This window comes from Mus pahari, chromosome 2 (genome assembly GCF_900095145.1).
Source record: "Mus pahari chromosome 2, PAHARI_EIJ_v1.1, whole genome shotgun sequence".
NCBI classification, from domain to species: domain Eukaryota; kingdom Metazoa; phylum Chordata; class Mammalia; order Rodentia; family Muridae; genus Mus; species Mus pahari.
The window spans coordinates 51,108,514-51,131,205 of record NC_034591.1 but is presented as its reverse complement, the minus strand read 5'-3'; the positions used below and the strand labels follow the sequence as shown (position 1 = coordinate 51,131,205).

Below are 22,692 nucleotides of genomic sequence, written 5' to 3'. Positions count from 1 at the left end.
AAACTGTGTCTCAGAAAAAAGAAAGGAAAGAAAAGAGGAGAGGAGAGGAGAGGAGAGGAGAGGAGAGGAGAGGAGAGGGAAAGAAGGAAGGAAGGAAGAAAGGAAGGAAGGAAGGAAGGAAGGAAGGAAGGAGAGAAAGAGAGAGAGGGAGGAAAGGAGGAAGGGAGACAGACAGATAGACAGACAGACAGACAGACAGACAGAGACAGAACGCCTATATACAAGCCCATACTCAGAGTCAAGACTGGTCTGGGCTCAAAAGTCACTCATTAGCCATCTGACCATGAAAAAATATCTATTCTCCCCACAACTTAGTTCTGTCATCGGTGATGTAAAAACTGATTTATTTATTTTTATTTTGAGTCAGGCTCTCATGTGCTCCAAGCTGGCCTAGAATTTGCCACGGAGCAGAGACTGACCTTGAATTTATGATCCTCCCGTCTCCACCTTTTATGTGCTAGGATTACAGGCATGTGCCACCATGCTCAGTCTATGTGAGGCTGGTGGTCAAATATTGGGCCCCACACATGCTAGGCAAGCACTCTAACAAAGTGAGCCACATCTCCAGCTCTGGTTTTCATTAATTATGAGATACTTGGTGTTGCTAGCTTTGTTTTTCAGCATTTTAATACATCTAGTATCATTAGTTGGAAAGTAATAATGACAGAGTTGTCAGCACTTACTATTATTGTCAAAAATTACAGAATTGGGTCTGGTGAGATGACTCAGAGATTAAAAGCACCAGCTGATTCTCCAGAGGATTCTAATTTAGTTCCCATCACCTACTTGGCAGCTCATAACTGTCTATGACTTCAATTCCAGGGGACCTGAAACCCTCTCCTGGCCTCTGCAGCATCAGACATGCATGTGGTGCATGTACACACATGCAGGCCAAGCATTGGTACATATAAAATAAAATAAATCTTTTAAAATTATAGACTCAACTTTAGGTATTTGCAAGAAAATCCACACTTTTAGAAAACACTGCACTGCTCACAATGACATGAAGAATACTACATTAAAAGTGTGACATAAGTCTACATGATGTGGTGGTGCACACCTGTTATCACAACACTTGAAAAAAGGAGGCAAGGGGATCAGGGGTTCAAGATTACCCTCAGCTACTTAGAAAACTCTGAGATACATGAGACTCTGTCTTGAGGGGAAAAAAAAAAGCATAACTGAGTTTCAAACCACTGAGAAGATTGGGGAGACAAAGATGGGGAACTCTAAGAGACAAGGGTGGGTGTGGCTCAGGGGCAGAGTACGTGCTCAACAGGAGGTAGCCCTGGCTCTGTCTCCAGCACTGACCCCCCAAAAGGTACCATGTACAAACTGCATATAAGTATACTGGACAGGTGAGGGTGATGCACATCTTTAATCCCAGCACTCAGGAGGCATAGGGAGGTAGATCTCTGAGTTCAAGGCCAGTCTGGTCTACACAGGGAGTTCCAGGACAGTCAAGGCTCTATAGAAAGAAACCCTGTCGTAAAAAAACAGGTAGATAGATTAGATAGATAGATAGATAGATAGATAGATAGATAGATAGATAGATAGATAGATAGATAGATGATAGATAGATAGATAGATAGATAGATAGATTAGATAGATAGATAGATAGATTAGATAGATAGATAGATAGATAGATAGATAGATAGATAGATAGATAGATAGATAGATAGATAGATAGATAAGGTAGATATGGGATCCAATATCCATGACTAATTAAGTATAAAATGTTTCTTCATATACAAAGTAAACTGACAATTGGAGTTACTAACAAATACAGAAACACTTTGACTATTAAAGAGAATGGCTGAACACCCCAAGAGTGGCACAGCAGTGCTCAGTCTTTTCTTTTTTATAAGTTCGATTTTAGCCTTTTAAAGACAGCATCTGTATTGGCCTGACTGTATTGGCCTGACTATATTGGCCCGACTGTATTGGCCCAACTGTATTGGCCCGACTGTATTGGCCNTATTGGCCCGACTGTATTGGCCCAACTGTATTGGCCCGACTGTATTGGCCTGACTGTATTGGCCCGACTGTATTGGCCCAACTGTATTGACCCGACTGTATTGGTCTGACTGTATTGGCCTGACTGTATTGGCCTGACTGACCCAGAGCTATCTATGTAGACGAGGCTAACCTTGAATTCATGGGATTCCTCTTTTCTCTGTCTCCCAACTGCTGGTACTAAAGGCATGTGCCACCACATGTAGTTTAAAAAGTTAGTAGTATGTCTGTGCACATGAAGAGTGAGGGAGAGACGTGATGCCGAGGCACTTGTGTGAAGGACAGAGGACAACTTGGTAAAGTCAGTTCTCTTCTACCTTTCTGGGAGCCCCAGGGGTCAATCCGAGCTCACCAGGCTTGTGTGTAACTACCTTTTTCCTGCCAAGCCATCTCAGCAGCCCGTTGCTCTCTCATGTTATAAAATAAGCTGCGTCTTACCCTCGGTGACATCCTAGAATCAATGTGATGTAATTAGGACTGTATGTGTCTCATAAGCTTCTAGGGGAAAGCTAGCATGTTCAAGAGCCCTGGTTTAGCTCCCAGGATTCCTGGTGGGGCATGGTTGAATGGGATGTCCATGAGACAACCAGGAATTTTCTGATGAGAGGGTAGAAATGAGCTGAACGAATCCAGGAGTCAGGGAAATAAAGGAAGGGCAGGAAGGAGGCCAGGAGCCAGGCCAGTTCCTGCCAATGAGCCACTGCCTGTGTCACCCCTATTTAGTATCTGAGGTCATTCTGCACTTGTTACTCACCCCGCTGAGATGCAAGGCAGGGTCACTCCGTTCATCCTCATCGTTCCATATTTGTTGCATGACGTGCTTCCACTTGGGTACCGCCCTCTTCACAGAAGCCACATCTGCGGGCTCATTTGCTCTTCGCAGTGGCCGGCACTCTGCCGTGGTTGATGATGGAACAAAACTGAATAGAAAACCAAATGAATCACGAGGAAAGACGCCGGCTCCCTGCGGGCGCCAGATGAGGAAGATAGAGAAACAAAGGGGAGAGAAGTCAGGGCAGTGAGCAGGCCGAGGGCAGGTAGAAGGAACAGCTCCGAGGATGGCTGTGAGGCCAGATGGGTTGTCTCTCCTTTCCTTTGTGTTCCCATTCACGAATCCTTCCCCAGGAAACCCAGACAACTCAGCTTTCCAAGTTCCAGTTTTCATACCCGAGACCATGTCTGAAGGGATGAAGAGAGCCCTGAACTCCACTCGGTCTCTGGCTGAGCGATCCAGAGCCAAACCCTTCACCTCGCTGTCGTGGCCTGCTTTCTTTCATCTCCTTCATAACTGGGAGCTTCTAAATCTGTTTCCTTGGGGTGAGGGGGCTCCTCTGCCATTCAGGAGAACTGACTACGTGACCTAAACCCACACCTTCGATGTTTTGTGAGCACTCTTCCTCCCCCCCCCTCTTCCTTTTATTTGTGGATCTCTTCTCTTGCTCCATCTCTACGTCCCTTGTACCTCTGCCTGTGCCCTTGCTCTAAGCCCCAGGAGCCAGTTCTCTGGTCTGCATCACAGAGTGGGTCTCAACTGACTGACTTGACTTGGCTAGTCACCCGAGTCAGGCGCAAGGTTGCTCGGCACTTGGTCCAGAACCCCACATCTCCTAGATGTTTCAGATTTGTTCCGTAACTTGCTCTCACGTGGGTACCACCCTCTCAAACCCCTGACTCATTTGCTTTGCCCGGTGGCTACTCACTCTGTGCACACTGAAGACAGAGCAAACAGTCCTGTAACCTTTTGTCCCTTGCCCCATGACCCACAGGTCTGGCTGTCACTCCCAGGCATAGGACTATGCCTGGGAAATGGTGTCTGTTAGCTACTCTGAGAGTCCCCAGACATCGAAGAGACCATGGGGCAGGATTAGCGCTGGGATAGACAGCTGGGAAGTCCACAGAGAGATGTTTTCCAGGGAGCCAGAGGTGGGGTGTGAGAAGGGTATATAGGACTGAAGCTCCAACCCAGGCCCTTAGTGCATGCCAGAGGGAGTCCTTGAAGGGAATGGTGGGCATCTAGCACTTAGTAACTCCCAGGCTATGCCGCTGAGTAAATAACTGTGCCCTGGCTCAGTAGTTAAGAACACCCAGATTTGATTCCCAAAATCCACATGGCAGCTCACAATCATCTGTAACTCTGGTTCTGATGCCGTCATCTGACCTCCTCAGGTGCCAGGCTCACACAAGGTGCACATACACGCATGCAGACAAACCCTCATAAACATAAGATAAAAATAAATAAGTACTAAGCAAGTGTGCTCTGACTTACCCGTGATTCAGTTCTTCAGAAGGGAAAGCCCTGAGGAAGACCCAGGAAAGCAGCCCAGACCTTAGAAATGTGTGCATCCGTTACTTTTCTCGTTGCTGTGGATAAATACCTGGGGGGGGGGGCGAACCAAATTAATGGAGGGAGAGTTTATTTTGGCTCACAGTTCAGAAGAGCGCAGTCAGTCATGGTGGGGAAGAATGGCAGCGGCTTGGAGCCTGACTCTAACCAGGAATCAGAGAAAGGGGAATGTCAGTGTTGGGCTGGCCCAGGAGATTCAAGACTGTCCACTACAAGGTTGGGTCCTCCATCCTCAGGTAAACCTCTCTTCAAAGACTCTCACAGGGACACTCAAAGCTATACTTTGCTGCACCCCGGTGTTTCTTCATCCAAGTGAGTTGACAATCAAGACAGACCTCTGCCGTAGCACACCTGGATGAGTTGAGGACAAAGGAGGGCGATGTACCTTGCAAGGCAAGCATTTCAGTGGCTGCCTTGTATCTCTGGTTTATCTAACTCTGAATTCTTAACCTCATCCAGAAACCTGTCTGAGTTTCTTGGGTCAGAGATGTGGCTGCTCCTGGGGGACCATCCTTTTATTCCTCTTCATTCTATCTGCATGGTCCGTGGAACTGGAGCATGGGTCTGACCCATCAGAATACCTGTTGCCTGTCACACAAACCCCATCATCTGGGTTTGCTCCATTACTAATTTGCCCCCAAGAAATCTTATTACACTGAACGCCTTGAGTGAGCAACAGTTCTCTGAAGGGAAATATCAGCCCGTTTTTAGGGCAATTGGGTTGACTTGGAGCCACAGGTGGCTTTCTTCTCTTTGAACAGTAGTCCTAATGAGGGCTCTGAACCGGCACCCAGAGTCAGGAGCACCATCGAGTGGTGCGGCTGGCCCGGGATGCCGCTGGTCCTGTTCACAAGCTTTGTGAGCAAGCTGGCTCCACGGTCAGCAGCTGGACCCCGCTGTGTTTTCAGAACACAAGATGACCCCTGGCATCAGCAAATAGCACCCGAGTTTTAATCAGAAAGCAGGGACTAAATAAATAAATAAGAAATCAGCGACAGCTGCCTGCCATCCGTCTAATTAAAAAAAAATACACGAACCACCATGATCAGCTTTCTGCTGCATCCCAGGGGCCCCTTCCACGTATATGCAACTCACAGGTCACCTGCGTAGGGATGCGGGTCACTGTGCTGGGAGCATGGCCTGAAGTCCAGTCCCTTAAATGTAAGTTACTCAGAGGGGTGTGGCCACAGAGGATCCTCATTCTGCTGGTGACCCCTTCTCTGATCGCCCTGCTTTTCCTTTTAAGTAAGTCTCTACATTAGTAGCCCCCAACTGTTTTGTCAGGGAAAGGATGTGCCTATGTGTGCAGATGCACATGTGAATGGTACATACACAGGTGGAGATCAGAAGACAGCCTCTCTCATTGACCAAGGAGGTCTGACTGGTTGGCCAGGGAACCCCAAGGTCTCACCCTTTATCTCCCTAAAGCACGGATTATACGCTCCCCTGGTTTTTTAAAAATATTTATTTATTTTTATGTATATGAGTGATCTGTCTTCACAAACACCCAGAAGAGGGCATCAGATCCAATCACAGATGGTTGTGAGCCACTATGTGGGTGCTAGGAATTGAACTCAGGACCTTTGGAAGAGCAGCCAGTGCTCTTAACCACCGAGCCATTTTATTATTATTATTATTATTATTATTATTATTATTTCAAGACAGGGTTTTTCTGTGTAGCCCTGGCTGTTCTGGAACTCACTCCATAGACCAGGCTGGCCTCGAACTCAGAAATCCGCCTGCCTCTGCCTCCCAAGTGCTGGGATTAAAGGCGTGTGCCACCACTGCCAGGCTATTATTTATTTATTTATTTATTTAATTTCTGCTGAGCCATTTTAACATGAGTTCTAGAGGCCAAGTTCAGGGCCTCATGGTCACAAGAGAAACACTTTACTACTGAGCTATCTTCCCCAGCCTCATCGACCTGACCTAATGCTTCTTCACAAAGGAAGCCCTTATACTCAGCTTTCATTGCTTATGCCTCTCCTCCATTCATAGAGTCCCCTTAACACATCCTTAGACAAGCTTCCTTTGCATGACCCCAAACAGCCCACAGAGCACAACCCTCCTCTGTGCTTTCAGAGCACCCATCCCCATTTTGCAGGGCAGTAGCTAGGACTCAGGGTCATGCACGGGGCTAGGTAAATGCTCTGCCATGAGCCCTAAGTTAGTATTTTTACATTTTTTTTCTATCTGTCCCTGCCCCATGTCTTACCCCTTTGTCCTGCACATACATCCATACTCTGAGGACAGACATTGGTTCACTGTCATCTCCCATGCTGCTTGAACAATGTCTGGCACACAGCAAGTGTTCAGTCAATATTTACCGAATGAACCAAGTGTTATTTCTTCTGTGCCGAGAGGACCCATCTACCTTACAGTTAGAACTCCGTGAGCTCTTTCCAGTAAAGGGTGGGGTGTAGGGTGTTCCTAGTCATTCTTGTCACGAAGTCCCCAACAGGCTAGCATCTTTAAGCCAGGCCCTCTGTGAAGGTTTCTGAGAACTAGATCCTTTATCTTCAAAGTAACTATAAATAGTATTTTTATCACCTCTTAGATGAGAAAAACAAAACAACAAAACCAGGGCTTCCAGAAGGAACTTGAACTAATCCTAATACCTAGGAAGTGGAGGCATGAGGACCAGGAGTTCAAGGCCAACCTTGGCTTTGTCACAAGTTTGGGCTACATAAGACCCTGCTTTCGAAAATACAAACAATAGCACAGCAGCCCCACACTTACAAGCTCATCCGTGATGCGACTGACTTTAAAGCTTTCCTGTGACTAAGAGCCTTTTCTCTTGGGATAAAACTCAAGCAATAGAATCAGCCCTACTTAAAAGTGTCCCAACCCCTAAAGATCTTGTGCCCTCTCCCTTCCTCAGAGCTCAGGTTACCCAAGGAAATCACCTTTGCCACCAGTTGTCCCTCCCAGCAGTGACAGTCATCCTCAACCCCAAGTTTCTTGAGCCTTGGAGATGGGAAGAGAGAGCCTGCCATACTCAGATGTAACCTATAGAAGCAGTGTTTGCAGATACCCTGCTAAGCCGAGGGGCTGAGTGAGCCCTTTCCCCTAAGCCTGTCTGTGATGGTCATAGCCTGAATCACCCTGTCTGTGACAGTCATAGCCTGAATCATCACAGTTACCTAAGGAAACACCAGCCCAGCACAGCTGGACTCCTGAAGCCTAGGCGGCAAGCCTCCGGGCAATGGGGCAGGGCTTCCGGCAAGGGAGGGCAATGGGGGAGGGGGGAGGCAGGGTGTGTGCTGGCCATAGAAAGCAGGAACTCTGTGACAGGGCAGAGAGGGAGCCCGAGGGGTCTGGGAGGCAAACCGTAAGACCCTAGAGCTGAGGGATGATTCATGGTGTGTCCTTTTCCTTCTGGGATAGCTTTGTCTCTTCCTTAAAGGTGTGGGCGCCTCCTACACCCAATCCCCTAGGGCCTGGAGGAGGTGGGCAGAGGGAAAGGAAGACAGAAGCAGTTTGAAAGGGAAAGCCCTGATAAAGGCATTTCCCAGCCTATGAAGCGCTCTGTGTACCGTCCTCGGAAACGATGTCTCATCTTAACCTGGACAGCATCCATGAAGGGGATGTGTGTTGTTCTTCACCAAGGAGGACCCAGAAGCTACATACAGATAAATGTCTTATTCCAGGCGTCTCTGCCTTGCCGGTCTCTGTCCAGACACCCTACATTCACTCATCTCGCCGTCAAACAGAGGCCAAAACCCTACAATAAACCTTTCTGTGCGGTATGGCAATGGTGCTGCTTACAAGAGCCTCCTTAGTCCCATCTAGACCTCATCCAATATGGGCCTATGGGTGAATGTGAGGGACAGGGACTTGCATGGTTCTTCCCACCCCTGCCTTATGTAATCTCTAGTTTCCGGAGACAGCTTGACGAGCTAGCTCTCTGAGTGGGGGAGGACAGGCAATTGAGAGATGTGAGTTTCAAGCTCAGAGCTGCCATTCACTGGCAAAAGCAACCATTGCTTGTCAGATGATGACCAACCGGGGGGGGGTCTTTTTTAGAAGGTCCCTGAAGAATATGAACAAAGGTATCTGTGATCGCGGCACCGCCTCAAGTCCTGATGGAGATGCTGAGGCAGAACAGCTTTCCACAGGAGACATTCTCCACCTGACTCCACATGACTCCATACGGCTCCATCCGGCTCCATCCAGCACCAGGACCTTACCCAGGGTGCCTACACTTGAGAAGGAACACCAGGATGCTAGGCCCCCTTCCATCCAAACATGAGTTACCATCCCATACCTGTCCCTCTCTTTGTACTTAACCACGCAGTTTATCTTAGAACCTTCTACTAAGCTTATCAGCCCAAGAGGCCACAAAAGCCCATAGAAAGTCTGTCAACCGCAGAAGAGTGGGTCACCTCCACCTTGTAGAACTTTGTCCCCAAAGAACCTCCACAAGGACCACTTCCAGAGAAGGTTTTCATTTGAACAGGACTCTTAACAGCATTTAGTCCCAAAGCCCAAGTGACTTTTGTCGATGTCACACTGGAACCCCAGCAGACCCTAGGAGGTTCCTGTCAGCACTATTTTTGTCAGCGTGTCTGGGAAAACTGACTGAATTTCCTTTTATCTGGAAGCGAGCCCAACTCTGAAGTCGGGTGGATGTAGCCACGCTTCCGCACCCAAGTTTCCGCAGGTTTGAAAACAAGGCTTGGGTGTTGCAGAGAACAGCTGTGCTAACAAGCACGGCTCTTATCGGTCCATGCCTAGTCCTGCCGGGGTGTCCTGGAGAGCCAGGGCAGTGACTAAAGAATGGACAGCCACACCCAACAACAGAGCCTGGGGGTGACAATGAGATCAGCCAGAGCAGGAGGGGGACTGCTTCAGAAGAGGAGCCCCTGAGGAGACCTTAGAAATGACAAGAGTCAGTTCCCCAGTGGGACATCGCCCCCCAAACTGCTTCCAAGACCTTCAGAAAGACTGTCCTGATAGCCTTTCCTCTCCCTCAGTCTCTCTGTGTCTACATTGTCATGTTGGTTGGATGTCACACTGGGTGCTCCCATCTCTATGTACTGGTTCTAATATGCTTCTTTTCATTTCTTTCCTTCTTTAAAAATTTAAAAAAAAAAAAAAAAAAGCTGGGCATGGTGGCACACACCTTTAATCCCAGCACTTGGGAGGCAGAGGCAGGCGGATTTCTGAGTTTGAGACCAGCCTGGTCTATAGAGTGAGTTCCAGGACAGCCAGGGCTACACAGAGAAATCCTGTCTCGAAAAACCAAAGGAAAAAAAAAAATCTAAATTTTATAGCAGTTTTAAGAATTGAACCCAGGGCCTTACACATGCTAAGCACTGAGCTTGCACAACCTTTTTTTTTTTTGTATTTTTTATCTTGAGACAGACTCTTCTTAAGTTGCCCAGGAAGGCCTTGAACTTTCTATCACCCTGCCTCAGCCTCCAGAGTAGCTGGGAGAACAGGCCCCTGCCACTAGATCAGGTTGACTCTCAAACTTCCAAATCACTTTAGAGTCCTTAGAGAAGAAGTCAGCCAGTGCCTGGTAGAGTGCAGCCTTTTGTCAACACAAGTCTTGTACCTCTGTCTCCCCCGTGGCCTCGATGGAGCCATCAAGGATACGAAGGAATTAATGTTGTCCCAAGCTCAACCCCCAGAAGTTCTGGTTTGTCTGGTATAGCCTTCAACCCAGGCCTCGGTGTTTCTTCAGTCGTGTGCCCCGCGCTGAGGACTCCTGCTGAGGACTGTAGATGCTCATCAGCAGCTCCCAGCTCCGGGTGGAAACGGGCAACTGAGGAGAGAGATGGCTTCCCTCACAGTTAGAGAGACCAACATGGCAGGCACCTCGCCGCATCTAGCTGCTGGCTCTGGAAAGGGACGTGACCAGAGCCGAGACCATGATTTCCAAGGTTCTCGTTTACTATTCTGCCATTTGCCAGCCAGAGCAGCTGTCTGATGAGCAGGACAGACAAATAGCCAGCTGGACCGGGAGAAACGCTGAAGGCCAAACAGCTCTGGAGTTTCTGTAGTTGCCTCTGAAAACATGGTACAGCGCTCCACACATAAACAACTAACATTTTGTAAAGATCTATCTTCTCTTTTCAGGAATGCAAAAAGGGGGTTCGAGGCCAGCCTGGTCTACAGAGTGGTTCCAGGATAGCCAGGGCTACACAGAAAAGCCCTGGCTGGAAAAACTAAAAAACAAAACAAAACAAAAAAAGGGGAGGAGTACAAAAGAGCTGACAGGATAGCTCAGTGATGAGTCAGCAGATAAAGGCACTAGCACCCAAGTCTAATCATGGTGGAAGGAGAGAACCCATTTCCACAAGCTGTCCTCTGACCTCCACTCCATCCGAGGGCTGTGGCATGAACTTCCCCCATGCATACACAAAAGAACAAATAACAGTGTCCTTTAAAAATGTAAAAGAGTGTTAAGTGAAATTGTTCATGGTAGAAAATCCAGGAAAGCATCAAGAGAGACTCAGGTTACCTACAATGCACCACTCAGCCAGACTACCCACAGTCCACCACTCAGAGGCATCACACAGAGGTATTACCAGGGTATCGCACAGGAGGAAGTGGCTTCCTCACTCCTTACAGGAAGGCCAGGCATGTCTCTCCTGGCTGGCCTAATCTCTCCCCATATCCTTCTGTGGCCCTTTGTCCCTAAGAGTAGGAAGGAGAAGAACTTTAACCCTGTTTGACAAAGGACTTCACAATGGCAGATCATCAGCAAACATTCCTGGGGCTTAAGGAGTCCTCGAGGAAGAGAATCCTGGCCCTGAAGGCGCCCGCCAATGCGGAGGTGAATAGTCACGCAGCCCTCTCCCCAGCTGCAGGGAACACAGGAGTTAATAGCTAAACTGCGCTTAGACAGCTGGGGATGTCTCAACTGAGAGTGCTTACCCAGCACACCCAAAGTCCCAGGACCACATGAACGGGCGGAGTAGCACGTGCCTATGATGTCAACACTGCAGAGTCAGAAGCAAAAGGATCTTCCTTAGCTATATAGCCAGTTCAAGGCCAGCCTGGATATAAAAGATGCTGTCTCAGGTAGGTAGGAGGTAGGCAGGTAGATAGGTAGGTAGATAGATAGATAGATAGATAGATAGATAGATAGATAGATAGATAGATAGATAGACAGATAATAGATAGATGGATAGCTATATAGCTAGATAATAAAGTGTGCTTAGAATCAATCCGGGTGAGGAAGTATTGTGGGAGGGGGTGACAGGGAGGGGGCAGTGAGTGAAAAAATAAAATAAAATATAAAAAGTTATACTTGCTTATAACTTTTTTTTTTTTTTTTTTTTTGGTTTTTCAAGACAGGGTTTCTCTGTGTAGCTCTGGCTGTCCTAGAACTCACTCTATAGACCAGGCTGGCCTTGAACTCAGAAATCCTGCCTCCTGAGTGCTGGGATTAAAGGCGTGCGCCACTATGCCCAGCTTTATAACATTATTTTTATTACCAAGACATTGGTATGTATGTATGTATGTATGTATGCATGCATGTATGCATGTATATGTGTATGTGTCAACAGACTAGTAACAATCAAAAGAGTCTTTGTTTTGAGGGTTTGGATGGTAGAGGGTGGTTTCTAGATTTCGGAAATGGTCTAAGACCTTGGCCCTGTGCTTGAGAACTGACCAGCAACCAAGCCCAGAGTACACAGGGCTTGGGCAGGTCACTGACTGGCCCCGCACACCCTACAGTAAACCCCTGTGGCCCCAGTAGAGCAAAGGGACCTGGAAAAGTCCCAGGGACACAGGCAGCCTCAGATCAGTCACCTCAAACTCCTTTGAGCTTCCTTGATTAAGTTTGGCTGGGGTTCCTCACTGAGAGTCACACATACAAGCCAAGGGACTTCCCAAGGAGGCTGGTAGAAAGGATTTGGGAAAGGCCCCTCCACCAGGGAGAAAAGAGGGCTTTCCAAAGTCTGAGGGGGGAAAAGGCAGGGGCAGAGTGCCTGGTAGCCCTGCAACAAGGATGACACCAAATAGAGGTCTCCTAGGTTGAGTCTAAGGTGACAAGCTGCCAAGTGATTGATGTGTGGCCTGACCCGCAGTCCCACACTTCCAGGAATATCTAAACGTGTCCCCGGGCTTTGGGGTCAATCTGTTTTTAGAGGTTGTAACAAAGTATCCGGAGACCCTTAAGCAGGGCAGTGGCAGGCACAGACAGTCCCCACTAGGTGCAGGCCATGCCCACCCAGATCGGAGGAAGCTGACACTGCTCTTCAGTTCAGGCCAACCCCGGGCTGGTCAGGAGAAAGCAACAGGGGAGTCAGAGATAGAAGGAAAATTCCTGGAAGATCCGACAAGATAGGAGGAAAGCGGGACACGGGGTGCGCTAGCTGGCTTCCGGTGAGAGGGGTGTTCGAGGATCTTGAACAGAGCAAACCACGCGCTCTCCTTATGCATAAATATCTGCCTTGCCACTGTTGCCACAGGGTCTTAGAGCCTGGATTCCCGGTGTGTGTGTACGGGGTGAGCTCACAGCAGTTTCCTCTGATCTCTCTCTTATCTACCCTGAAGGAGTGTGAGGCCCAGGACTCCCAGCTCAGCCCCTTCCCCAGCTGGGCCAAACCTATAAATTATACAGTCTGCCCTCCCACTTCAGAAGGACTTTGGTGGTAGAAACACATTCCTAACCAGTACCAGCCTCTGCCTCCCCCAGGCCCTGGGGATTAGGCTGTAAGGGGCTCCTGCTTTCCTTTGGAACACCTTTCCTCTTGGTCCCTGCCTGTAGCTCCTCCAGTTTCTATGGGCCAGGGCCAGGGCTGGGGCCAGGGCCAGTGCTTGCCAAGTCCCCCAGGGAAGGCAGTGCAGCTGAAGCCAGAGAAATGAGGAAGTGAAATGTTTCTCTCCAGGAACCGCAGGCTTTCCTCTCAGACAAGCCCTTTCCCATGGCGTCCGCCTCACACTACCTCTGAGTCAACCCCAGTGCCCGGAGCCAGGAAGAGTCGTCCTCGGGGGCCCAGCGGTTTGCACCCGCAGCTCCAAGATGGAAGGAGTCAACCAACAATGGCTCAAGATCGTTTTCACCCACGCCTCTGTCCCTGATTTCAGAATAGAAGGGTTCATGTCCCAGGTGAAAGCTGGGCTAGGCTTTTTATCCTTAGGGTCTGTACTTGGCATAGCCTTTGTCAAGAAATGTCTTCAGGAAAAGGACTGTTCTGGAAGACTTCTCTCTCCACAAGATGAGTCTCGTTTCTTCTCATTTGTCAAAACCAGTCCTTATCCTAGGACCAGAGCTGAGCCAGGGATCAGTATCCCCCGAGTCTGACCTGTTCCGCTCTCTGCATCAGGAGCCACATGGGTTCACCTGCAGGCGTGGCACCCTGAGCCCGGTAGGGAGGGAACATAGGCTGAGCTCCTGCCAGGCGAGGCACACTGCCCCCTTGCCAAAGGCCCCTTTCCTCTGAGCTCTCAGATAACTTGCAAAGACACTGGCCAGCTCTGCCGGCAAGGAACTGTCCCTCTTGAAAGGCTTCCAGCAAATGTTTCCTTCATGGAAGAGATAAGCAACCGTCCCTGATAAGGAGGGGCCGGCAGCCTCGGTCCCTGGCAACCCGCAGCACCGGGGGAAGAATTCTCTGAATTCAGTGCCACTTTATCGATGGCACAGACGCTCACCTTGACTTTGAGGTGGATTCGATTCCTAGAAACAGCGCCCCCACAAGTATTAAAAATAAGCAAGGGCCGGAGAGACTGCTCAGTGGTGAAAGCTGTAACTGCTTTTTGCAGAGGGCCCTGCTTGGGTTCCCAGAGTTCACATCTCAGCTCACAACTGTCTGTAAGTCCAGTTCTCAGCGAGCTGCAGTCACTGATCCATCTGCACAGTACACAGACACACGTGCAGGCAGACATCCATACGAGTACAATTTTAAAAAATATTTTCAGCCGGGCAGTGGTGGCGCACGCCTTTAATCCCAGCACTCGGGAGGCAGAGGGAGGCGGATTTCTGAGTTCGAGGCCAGCCTGGTCTACAGAGTGAGTTCCAGGACAGTCAGGGCTATACAGAAAAACCCTGTCTCGAAAAAAAACCAAAAAAAAAAAAAAAAACCAAAAAAAATTTTTTTTCAAATTTTAATCAAGTATTTTCATATAAAATGGGTTCATTGTTATTCTTTTACATGAAAAACTGTAATTTTTAATTTTAATTTTTTTCTCCTTCAGCTCTCTGCTAGGCATGGTGATAGCATTGAAGTCACAGGTCTGAGTTCTGAGTACACTTAATCACTGAGCCACCTCTCTGGCCCCTACTAAGCAAACCTGAGTGTATTTTACTAAGCATAACATATTTAAGAAGTAAATAACATATTTTATTAAATACAGTTATGTTCCAAAACAAAATACAACTCTGGGAAGGGTGATATTTTTGCCCACCTGCAAGGCTGTCCGAGTTAACAGAGGCCTTCTGTCTTCCATGTGTGCTTCTGTATTCAGCCTCTTTTGACTCGTGTTTTATTTGAAGAATACAAGGGAACCAGGTGTGGTGATTCGTGCCCTGTAATCCCAACACAAGAGAGGCTGAGACAGAAGGATTGTCACAAATTCAAGGCTAGCCTGGGTTATCTAGCAAGTTCTAGGCCAGCCAGAACTACAATGATAAGACTTTGCAAACTTATACCTGAAAAGAAATGTTTGAGAACATTTTCAGGTAATTCTAGATACCCTTCTGGTACCACGTCAAAATTCAACAAGAGTCCATGTCTTATGTGTAGGAAGGGTGGAGGGTGTGGTTCTGGGGACTTTATGCTCTTGTGTGACACTATTCCTGTGGAGACACAAACATTCATCTCAGACAGGGAACAAATAGCAGGTCCAAGTCAGAACATCCCCAAGGTCCAACTTCACACCCCCAAGGTCCAACTTCACACCCCCAAGGTCCAACTTCACACCCCCAAGGTCCAACTTCACACCCCCAAGGTCCAACTTCTTACCCCTAAGGTCCAACTTCATACCCCTAAGGTCCAACTTCATACCCCCAAGGTCCAACTTCACACCCCCAAGGTCCAACTTCACACCACCAAGGTCCAACTTCACACCCCCAAGGTCCAACTTCATACCACCAAGGTCCAACTTGGTGAACCGGTGAATTGTACTGAAGTGCGTGGGCGAGAGGTTACTTACAGGGAGAAAAAGCTCAAAGACAGTCGCAGCACCAAAACTCCACTCCAGTATGGGTGATCACTTACACAAGCTGGAAAACGGTGCACAGCCTGCAGGCAGCTCAACAGGTTGGAGAGTCTCTGCCTAGCAGCTCTCCCAGCTGATTTCTGCCTCTTGGGGTAGCATGACTAATCCAGGTTAGTGTCTGTTTAACACACACACACACACACACACACACACAAACACATTATTATTATTACTATTATTTAAGCCTGTGTGTGTGTGTGTGTGTGTGTGTGTGCGCGCGCACGCGCGTGCACATGTGTAGAAATATTGCTTAAATGGGCTGGTGGTATAGCTCAGTGGTAAAGTACTTGCCTAGAATGTTTCACCTTGGGTTAAAGAAAACAGCAAGAAATGCAAAAGAAATATTGTACAATTTAGCTTAAAAGCAAGGTGCTGTTATTACATATCTAGCTATCTCTTGATCCACCCATCTGTCCTTTTTTTTTTTGCGTGTGTATACGGCACATCTGCAATAGCGGAGAAAGGGGACTGTCTAAGGAAAGAGTGTGCAAACAACAAGGTGTGGACCACTTATAAAGCAGGCGACTGCACATGAGAAGAGGGACCACTAGCCAAGGGGGAAGGCTGGCTGGGGCGGCAGGGTAACAGCCTGAACCATGGAGATGGGAAGCTGACAGAAAGTCACGGTGTATGCAGGAAAACAATAGTGTATGAAAAAGGTTACAGAGTGAAATAAAGGCACTATTCACAACAGGTGGGCAGGGTTAAGGGAACTCGAAAGACATGTCACAAAACAGCACAGCCACAGTCACCGCTAGGAGCCATCAGTCTGCCCCAGCCTGAGGGAGGAGGAGAAACTGGAGATGAAGATCTCTAAGAAGCGACCTGACTGGACCACGGGTGGCCCAGGAAGGAGAGCCAGTGGGCCATATGCTCTAATCTCACCCTCCTCACACAGCTGGTCTCTAATTCTCTATAAAGCCAAGAACGACCTTGAGTGTTTGATTCTCCCGCCTCCATCTCTCAAGTCCCAGACTTACAGGCATGGACCACTGAGTGTGGTTTTATACTGTGCTTGGAATTAACCTCAAAGCTTTATGCTAGGAAAACACTTGATTAAGCAAGATCTCTTACTAGCCCCGCATCCTTCTTTGAGACAGTCTCAATTTGTCTGATAAATTGTGATTCTCCTGCTTCAGGCTCCTGAGTGCTGGGATTATAGACTTGCATCCTCACACCAGGCAATGATGCTTTTGATGAGGCAATGAAAATTATTCATTTTATTAAGCCTTCACCATGGCTCTTTTTCTTTCTTTTCTGTTTTCGTTTTTATTTTTCAAGGCAGGGTTTCTCTGTAGCCCTGGCTGTCCGGAAACTCAATCTGTAGACCAGGCTGGCCTTGAACTCACAGATATCCCTCTGTCTCTGCATCTTGAGTGCTGGGATTTGCACCACTGCTGCCCAGCTTGCTCTTTGTATTTTTACATGCTGAAACAAAACTGTGCGTGTATTTCTGGTACATGCTAATGTGTGGTTGTTGTCTAACCTCTAAACACTAGTTTTTAAGTTACAAAAGTCATTCAACACTTTTTTTTTTTTTTTGAAAGAATGACTGATAAACCATGGCTGTTCAGACTTGGGGAATTTTGTGGTTAGTTCCTGGAAAATGAGCAGGCAAGCCTGTCACTTCAAGAAAAACAAATGATTGTGTTTGTTGCCAATTATAAAATTTCAGTTGTAGCTAGTATCGGTGCAGATTTAATCCCAGCACTCAGAAGGCAGAGGCAGGCAAATCTCTAAGAGTCTGTGGCTAGCCTGATCTACAGGGCTAGTTCCAGGATAGCCAGAGCTACACAAAGAAGCCTTGTCTTGAAAAAAACAAAACAAAACAAACAAAAAGCAACTAAACAAAGAAATAAATAAAATTTCATCTTTAAAGATGTCATTAGAAGTTTTTGAAACTTATGAGGCTGTGTGGCTTCCAGTACTGAAAGGGTGCTCTTACAAGATTGTTGCAAATGGGAATGAAAGTGACTTTTGACATTGTATGGGTTGGACTCACACTTGGGACATTTTTATAATTAATGGGTCAGTATTTTTCAAATGACTGATACAAGAGATAATAGAATCGTGAACAGATAAAAGATCCCTTTAACATGCAAGAGACACTAATGAATTTTATTAGGACACAAAATAAAAGGTTCACTAATATATATTCAGACTTCTCATGCCAAGATATTTCTTGGAAGGGACCATATGAATGTTGGATTTGGAGGCATATACTTGTAATTATAATCCTGAAGAGGTAGAGGAAGAAGGATTGTGAATTTGAAGCCAGCCTGGGCTACATAGGGAGAACTCATTTCAAAAGACAAGCTAAAACTCAAACCATAAGTAAACCAAAGCAAAAGGCTGTCTGTAAGAGCCTGGGCTGCTGCTGTGGCTCAGTGCTGGAGAGTCCTCCTGGCACATGCTATATGTCCATGCTTTAGAGTTCAAGCCTCTGCCTTTGAGGCGAGCTCCTTAAGACTCAGGAAATGAACAACTCACCAGCTTTGGGAAGACCTTGAAAAGTGACCAGATTCACTGGGTCCCTTCCTCCCCAAGCTTATATAAACAGCTTGAGAGATAATCTCAAATAAACCAGGCTTCGGGGGTGTAGCTCAGTGATAGAGCGCGTGCTTAGCATGCACGAGGCCCAGGGTTCAATCCCTGGCACCTCCAGTGTTTTCAAGCCTTAGCTTGCTCGCTTTTCTCAAATAAACCAGGCTGCCTATTAAAAGGCTGGGCTCAGTCTCCAAGCAAGATATTATAAAAAGTCAAAAACAAGAATACATTTAAAAATAACACAATGAGTAGCCATGTATGAGAAGACCCTTCGGGCCTCCTTCTCATCCTCTACCAAAAGGACAATGGTTTTCAGAATTTATTAATACTCCCCTGCTTTTCAGTATATTTTCAGTGTACATATCTCTAAACAAATTTCAGTTTTGTTTGGTTTTGAGACAGGGTCTCACTATGTAGCTTTGTTTAGCCTGGAACTTGCTGTGTAGAACAGTCTGGTCTTGAACTCACAGAGATCCCCTACCTCTGCCACCAGAGTGCTAAGATAAAAGGTGTGTGCCACGATACTCAGTTAAGCTTTTTTCTTTTTGCCAACTTTCCTGTCAGGATAAGTGGGTTGCACTGCAGTGGCTAATCCATCAAAACGAGACAGGATAGCATGACCATCGCGTGATTCCATGTGGCACTTGTAGGCTACTTCTAGACTGTTTGAAGATATCATGTAACACACATATTTGATTTCTAAAGTTACTATTTCTAGGGAACCTTCTGAATACGGAGCCCGGGCACCAGAGCTTGGCAGGTAGGGCTACAGATCTGGTCGGCCACGTTCTGGGGCAATGAGAAGCTGGGAGCTACTCCCTCTCCATCCGTTCAAGTGGAAGAGGCACGCACAGAGCAAGCAATCGAATGGCCAGTAGATCCCAGGTTATCGTGCAAACATGAAGCAGGATGATCATACAGCCGGGGTGTCTAAGGGACATATCTCTTCTTCCATGTCCCCATTTGCTAGACTGATTCAGGGGATGATAGCTTAAAAGGAAAAAGGTGAGGGGCTCCCAGGGGAGAGAAGAGGAAGAAAAGAGGAAAAAGTAGTTCAAAGAGCTGGGTAATGCAGAAGTTATGGGGTCATAGCATCTTCCCAGATGGCCTCTGCCAGCACTGGTCAGCCACGCCTTGTTAGGGACAGACACTGCTGCTCTCCAGGACCTCCGCCTTACCTGCCACTCACTGGGGTCTTCCCCTCTGCCTCTGGTCTCCTCTCCATGGTTTCACCCCACGCTTGAGATCTAGCAGAGCCTCAAAGAGGCCTCTGAATAACTCAGGCTGATACTGGAGGATTGGAGGTCAGTCATGAACAACCCAAGCCCCCAACTGTCCTGGTTAGGAACATCTACAGATCTCTGACAGGAAAGCGACAAGCAGTAGACAGCATATCACCTGAAATCCAGGGGCACTCAAGAAAAGCAAGTGTCACTTTGTAAGGGCCAGACAGAGGCAGGCTCCAGGCTGTGCCCAGAGCCCTTGAGCTTCCTGTTAGCACCGTCAGTAACAAGCTGAACTTCGGGAGCTGTGCAGCAGTACTGCATAGCAGCGGTGTGTACAGCCTGGGAATAGCCAAAAACAGAGGCCGGAAGGTCACCCAGAGCTCAGGCAGAGCAGGAAACACAGAGCAGGCGTGGGGGTGGGTCGGCCTGAACCCTACCTGGTGCCAAACCCTCCCAAGTAACTGAAGGTCACTCCTCCATCGTTTCCTCCCAACCCCCAGTGCACCTCTCTATAATTTATAACTCTCTGAACTCTTGGGAATAGTTTGGTAATCCTGTTCAACAGTCAGTGGCATTCCCATGTAACAGCCCATGAGAAAAAAAAAAAACAAAAAACCCACCCACTAACACAGGGTCTCACGTATCCCAGAATGGCTTCAAACTCAAACCTTTTGAGTCATTTGGCTCCACCTCCTGAATGCTAGGATTAGAGATGTGTGCCACCAAATCTCTGTGCAGTGATGAGTATTGAAGCCAGGGCTTCATGCCGGCTAGCCAAGCACTCTACCAACCGAGCTACAACCCCGGCCTGGCGACCCTTCTGACACAGCAGCAGTAAAGGCTCATTAAGGAAAAACTATTCAGTAGGATGAAATCTCTGACCTGAGTGGAGAGCTAAGACACCAGTTGAGCAGGTTAAGGAACCACCTCTTAGGACAACAGGTTCATCATAAACCATGATAAACAAATTGGAGGCAGAGATAGACAGCAACTGCCTATGGAGCTTGAAGAGTGTGGGCCACCTGTGTGTTATACACAAGTTCATATATTACACACATGCATATATGTAACAACACATGCATATCCCATGTCCAGAAATAAAAATCTTTTGGTCCTGACTCTTAACCTGGAAAAAGACCAAATACAGGAAGAGAGAATCTGGGGTCTGATTTATCCGTTGATCAGCCATGTTGGAGAGGTGAAAGGTGAACAGAGATGAAGGAAGACGTTTCCTTAGCAAGCACTATACCTACCATGTTCACCAAAATCAAATAAATGAATTAACCCACCATGTCCCACCTCCACTGCCAGCTCCTGTACTGACTGCCCAGTAGCAGTTGCTGTCTGCCTCAGACTTAAAACCTTAGCATAACCACCTCAGCCAAGCTGAGAGAGGATGCCCCCGGGGTCCTGTCCCTATTAGATAGACAGGCAGCTGGCACCTCCCTTTTCTCCAGGCACCAACCCCCACTGAGCTGCGCTTGGATGAACTCTCCAAGCTGCTATTTTAACCCATTCCTGCTCGACCGACCGACATCTACTTACCCAACAAGCACGGCAGCCCTTTCACATACGTGCTGCGTTCAGTTGCAAATGCTACTGGGTGAAATAGGGTATCAGGGTGGCTTCAGTTTGGAACAGTGTGATCCTTATTACACTCCCTCTGGGAAGATGCCTCCAAGCCCCTTCTCTGGTCTGGGCAGGCTTGGGGTGGGGGGAGTAGCAAATGTTGTTCTACCGATGCCACACGTCCACCAGAATCCACGTCTCCTGGAGAGTCACCCGTCATGCTCAATGCCATCTCTGTTGTGAGACTCTTCCTGAAAAGCCCCTGTGTTATGGATCCCGGCTTCAGCTAGGGTCTCAATACAAGGTCCCCATTCATTCAAGGCTCACCATTCTTGGCCACACAGGCTGCTGGCTGCCTGAGGGAAGCTGCCTGGGTGCAGAGTGATCTTCCCACTTGGCATCTAAAGAGGCAAGAGCAAGCTGACTGCAATCTCCTTCTTCACCCCAGTGGCCTTCTGGGAAATCCTGGCGATGTATGCCAGTCAGCCAGTCCCTGAGGAGAGTCTGCATATCTCTGTTAGAATCTCTGTCAGCCTCCAAGCTCCTGAGTAACATGATGTCAATGGCTAGATACACAAAGCACACAGAAGGAACTTGTTATCATCTGTTAAGTTAGAGGGGAGGAAAAGTGCTGGCTCAAAGATACCTAGATCTGAGGAGAGAAGAGGAAGTTGGTTCTTAGGGAAGGGGCAGGTAGAAAGTGCTTGCTTGCTTGCTTGTTCACTTGCTGGCTTATTGCTTGCTTGCTTGCTTGTTGCTTGCTTGCTTCTTGTTTGCTTGCTTGTTTGATTGCTTATTTGCTTCCTTTTCCACTCGCTTGCTTGCTTGTCTGCTTGTGTAGTAGTAAGGATAGATCCCAGAGTCTTGCACATGTGTCATGTCAGTGAGCTACATTCTTAGACCAGATGATTGATTTCTTTGAGCTCAAGTAGGCTATTTTGGAAGACTGTTTATGCTCCCCAAAGAATCCCACACTGGTACCTAGGTACTCAGATCTCCAAGGTATGTTAGAATCATCTAGAAGGTTTATTAAAACAGTGCTAAGCCCATATAAGAAATGGTTCTGTGGGTCCTATATTGAGAAGAGGGGGATGTGTGTGAGAACCACAGATGCATGACTCCAAGGACACAACAGGATGCTCATGTGAACTCTGAGAGACCAAGGTGACAGCACACACAAGCCCTACATGAGTTCAAACCAGGCAAAATCTCAACACTGAAAGAGAGAAGTGGACTTGGGGGTGGGGGTGGATCCCACCCCTAATCAGGAAATGATCTGCAATTGATAGCTGCTGGGAAATGGAAAATCAGATTTCTCCAATGGAGTGTACAGGACAGGCCCCATGGGCTTAAGGTAGTACCAACCAAAAAAGAAAAGACTCCATGTGTTTTTTAGTGTTTGTTTGTTTGTTTGTTTGTCTTATTGGGTTTTGTTTGTCTTTTATTGTTTTGTTTTCAAGAAAAAAAAAAAGAACAGGAAGCTGGGTAAACAGGCAAGAGAGAAGTAGTTGGGAGTGCTCAAGGGGGAAGAATATGATCAAAGTATACTATATAAAAGTTTTTTCTTAAAAAAAAATAAAAATAAAAGAATTATGGGCTCATTAGTACTGGGCTGGAGCCTGGCATTCCTGACAAGCAGTCAGGGGACCTCACTTTCTGAACCACTGGGGTAGAGTCTCCCCAGACTTCAAGGGTTGTACACTGTTTAAAATAACTAAGACATACCCCGTGTATTCCCAAAGACAGTTTCAAAGCATAGATGAGGTAGACAAGATGACACAGGGAGGCCTGTAGGGAAACTAACAGCTG

The 22,692-nt window shown here is 47.5% G+C and overlaps 1 long non-coding RNA gene and 1 other non-coding gene across 2 annotated transcripts in view; one reads left to right on the top strand and one right to left on the bottom strand.

Annotated features, from left to right (window-relative positions):
* Window positions 1–21,103, bottom strand: part of LOC110315866 — a 131,392-nt gene extending 110,289 nt beyond the window's left edge. The window contains exon 1 of the long non-coding RNA XR_002380230.1: window positions 20,860–21,103. This is a non-coding gene — a long non-coding RNA (uncharacterized LOC110315866). The remainder of the gene's footprint in view (window positions 1–20,859) is intronic.
* On the top strand, window positions 18,134–18,205 carry Trnaa-agc. The gene has a single exon. It is a non-coding gene; the product is annotated as a tRNA-Ala (tRNA).
* Window positions 21,104–22,692: the final 1,589 nt, after the last annotated feature.